Source organism: Dermacentor variabilis, chromosome 3 (genome assembly GCF_050947875.1).
Source record: "Dermacentor variabilis isolate Ectoservices chromosome 3, ASM5094787v1, whole genome shotgun sequence".
Taxonomy (NCBI): domain Eukaryota; kingdom Metazoa; phylum Arthropoda; class Arachnida; order Ixodida; family Ixodidae; genus Dermacentor; species Dermacentor variabilis.
This window is the reverse complement of record NC_134570.1, coordinates 19655616-19660000: the sequence shown is the minus strand read 5'-3', so window position 1 is coordinate 19660000 and position 4385 is coordinate 19655616.

The window sequence follows — 4385 nt, the reverse complement described above, 5'->3', positions numbered from 1 at the left end:
TCGGGCCATCGCCTTCTCGTCTGGAAGACGACTACATACGATGTCATTATGGCCGCGATGATGATGATCACTGGCGACGATGAGGCACAACACGGCGCTTTTCCAGGCGGCAAGGAAGTCCGCCGGCAGCATCAGCAGCTGCCGGGAAGTGACGTCCGCGCAGTGGGGCGGGCGTCGCAGCGGCCGCGCTCTCGTTCGGCCACGGCTCATTACCGGGCCCCGAACTGCTCGCTGTGCGCGCGCACCGCTCGGCGGAACGGCGACCATGGCGCCCTGCCAAATCGCGCGTGCGACAGCGGCTGACAAACGACGCGGCGGACGTTGGCCGACTCTGAGGGATGGAGGCACTGCAGCGAGCCCGGTCTGAGACGCGCGCCGCGCTCGTCTCGGCTTCCGCGCGTTGTACGGGCACGTTTCGGGTTAAGCGTCTCCTCTGTCCGTTCCTGTCTCGGGGCGAACGGTGTGGTGAGCGAGCACCAAATTGACGAGCGTGCGCGTGCAGTCCTCTCCGCACGCGGTGGACGACGGCCACACCTTTTTGCGTGGACCGCTCTGCGAGGGAACCTATCCGCCCGCGACAGGTATAATACCGAATGGGCCCATTATGTATGTATGTATGTATGTATGTATGTATGTATGTATGTATGTATGTATGTATGTATGTATGTATGTATGTATGTATGTATGTATGTATGTATGTATGTATGTATGTATGTATGTATGTATGTATGTATGTATGTATGTATGTATGTATGTATGTACGTATCTACGCATGTATGTGTGCATGCTGTATGTATGTACGTGCGCATGTATGCATGTATTATTGCGAAAAGCGCAAACGGACAAGGGCAAACGCTCACTAAGAATTGAAAAGTTTCTTTTACTTGAAAGTGACATGTATATATTTCAGCACCTGAATACGTGCGCGTGTCAAACGACAGGTTCTTGGCACGCGTATTCGTGCGTTTACTTCTGTCTGCATGGAGAAACACCGGTGATGTTGCTTGTACCGCGCAATGTAGACTCACTGTAAGCGCTTTCATTCGTGGAAGCCAACTTTCCACAATGATAGTCGATATTTAGGTGCGCATATACATAAAGCGTGATCATGTTTAAGTGCTAGGGAATTTTTAAAAATCGTCTGTGGCAGATAGCACTATTTTCTTGTCTATGTGCTCGATTACTCGAAGAAGTGGGCGTTACAGGCCGAAATATCTAAATGCATTTTCAACTAATTAACAAAAAATCTACAATTACTTTACGGCACATATTCCAATTGCGTATTGCGCCGCAAATGTGTACAAAAATCCTCAAAATCCGTTCGTCACTTGTGCGAGCAACGGGGTTTATTGTATCCCTCTTTCTTGTAGTAAACATCGTACAGGTTAAACGGGACGCTGCACGAATGATCGGCCAAGAGAATACTCAAACAATGCCACGAAAATGGCGCGCTGTCATCGCTTGCAGGTCACCGCAGTTTGTGTGGCTGTGAATCGCTGTTTGCTCAATGTACTGTTGTCAGCAGAAGCGGTGACCAAATAATACGTGAAATAAGTGAGGCTGGAATGATTTCGCGACTTAGCTCTGGATGTGTGAGCACGCAATTTATGCATTTATCAGATAAGGACTTAAACTTCCTAAGGTTGTGAATTGCGCATGTGAAATGTGATTACTGTCCGGTACAAACACGGGTCGCTGGAGATAGAACTTTATATTTTGCATTGGAAGTTAGCACTCGTGTGTCGTCTCCTTTGTTCTGTCCTTGCGTATATATCTGCTTTGCAATTCACAAATCCTGTCATGAGGCTAGTTTTTTTTTATTGAAATGAAAATAAAAGGAAGACATGTAGTCACCTTATGATAGTGATGGCTTCTCCTTTCCGCACAGCAGAAACAACAATATAAAAAATATATATAGTAAAACAATGAAAAGAAACCACGTCATATATCCACAGCACACAGTTCCATACACCCATGAACATACAAATATTAAAGACAAATGCAAGTCGTCCCAGAATGAGTTTTTAAACAAAGTCACAAGCACACACAAGCGGCTAGTAATTTTGTTTGCTCTCAAGTGGGAGTGATCTATTTTCTTCGGACAATTGACGCGGACCTAACGACGAACGGGTACTCCAAGCATTTTATTAGGAGGACAACGAAGTTCCTGATGAGTAATCAGCAGACTGATGGACAAGCCATGACCCGCCGTGGTTGCTCAGTGGCTATGGTGTTGGGCTGCTGAGCACGAGGTCGCGGGATCGAATCCCGGCCACGGCGGCCGCATTTCGATGGGGGCGAAATGCGAAAACACCCGTGTGCTTAGATTTAGGTGCACGTTAAAGAACCCCAGGGGGTCAAAATTTCCGGAGTCCTCCACTACGGCGTGCCTCATAATCAGAAAGTGGTTTTGGCACGTAAAACCCCAAATATTATATTATTATTAGATGGACAAGCCATGGGCGCGTCAGCATCGAGATAGAAGCGCGCTGCTGTACCGTATATTTGAGGTGTTATCGAAGCCCTAGCTCGAGTTTTAAAGAAGCGTGGTGTACAAATCGCGTACGTGCCAGCAAGCAAGCTTAAAGGTGACTTGATGAACGTGAAGGATCCTCTCCCTCGGGAACGTTTTCCTGGCATGATATACAAGATTCCATGCGCCGATTACGAATCGGTGTATATTGGCGAAAGCGGAAATTTCTGCAGGCGTCTCAAAGAACACAAAGAATGATGTCGCCAAAAGCCCCACAGTGACAAATGCGCTCGCAGAGCATGCCGAGAAGACGGGCCACGAGAGAAACTGGGAACACGCGAGTATCGTGGCCGCAGAGAAAAACTTGACGATGTGGCTCAATTTCGTATCGCTGATAATTCAAACGACAAATAACATAATCAATAGATCATCTGGCACTCTAAACCACGTGTACTGCCGAACTCTGCGTCATGTGCTGAACATTATTTAAGAACCTTGTTCTTGGCCGACATTCCATTGTGAACAAGGGATCCCGAAAGGTCACTTCATTATTATTTTGACCTTGGTCAGTGAGCTGCTTCGTTTTATAACGAAGTATCTTATTGCAAAATATTTTTCTGAAATAAATGGGGGAACCATCAATAGATTATTTTCGTGAAACTGCTCAAGGAAGTGAGAAACAGGACATATGAGAAATCAGAAAGCATTATTATTTTCAAATTTTTCCTGTTTATGTATTTTTTACGCATTAATTTCTCCGGTGCAAGCTTTTCAGAAGGCATTTTTCATCTAGCGGAGGTTGGATTGTCAGTGAACGTACCACATTCGAAGTTTGACGACGAAGCCCACGGCCTCGCAGTGATGCAGGCTGATCGCTAAGCCATGGAGTTAACATTGCCTTGCTTCGGCCTGCAATTGTCGGTCGAAGCGACTGGTTCGTCGCAGGCCTGTTGCGTGGCCGAGAGAAGTTTTACATCTTTTCTTAGAACGTTCCATTCAGCGAAGAACGCCCGCAGTTCACAAGCAATTCTCTCATTGTGCACCTTTCGCCACGCGACATAAAAGAGACATTGCGAAGGCAGCGACGGCTTTTCGGAAACGGCCCTCCGTCTTCCGTTATACTGCAGTGTATACCATATTGACTCGTGTAAAAGCCGAATGTTTCTTTCTTGCTCCTGTGGGTCTCTTGTGTCTTACACACGATAAAGCTTTTATTTTTTTTTCTCTCTCTATCTCTGTCTGGCATTTGACAACCCGCTAAAACCACGGATGAAGTCGCGACTGATGAAGAGGATAATGCAAACGCATGGCTACAGGCTACGCACACATTTATTTATAATTCAGCGTCGCTGATCAAGTTCCGCCTCATCCTTCGTCGCTGCCACTTTTGGTGTAGCTTTCGTCGTCACCACAGTCCGCACCTGTGCGACTCATTGGCGTCTCCCAAAGATGGTCGTCCGGGTGCGTCCATCCTGTTAGATATTCCAGCAGCGTTTAACGGCAGCATCGACTGATACTGACCGTGGTAAAAATGCAATATTTGGCCAATTGTGGTGTCAATATTGTACGAATTTTGCGCTCCGAAACTCGGAAGTGCGGGTTGAACGCGAGTAAATGCGGTATCTAGGAACAGCCACCAGCGGCCCTGCGAAACGCCCACGCAGAGCACAAAACACCCAAGCGGGGGAAACCGCTTGGATCACTGCAGAAGGACCGTGCTAATAAGGTCCGCGCTCTCCGTGGGACTTGTTTAGAGACCGAGGTTGATCAGTAACCGAGCCGTGCACCTGAAGTGCGCGCGCACACAACCGAACGGGGTGCACGGCATCCCACTGTGCCGTAGCACAATGGGGGCTCGTGGGGCGCCCTGCCCACGCCATAACAGAACCCGGGGAGTAGTACTGCGCTCGGC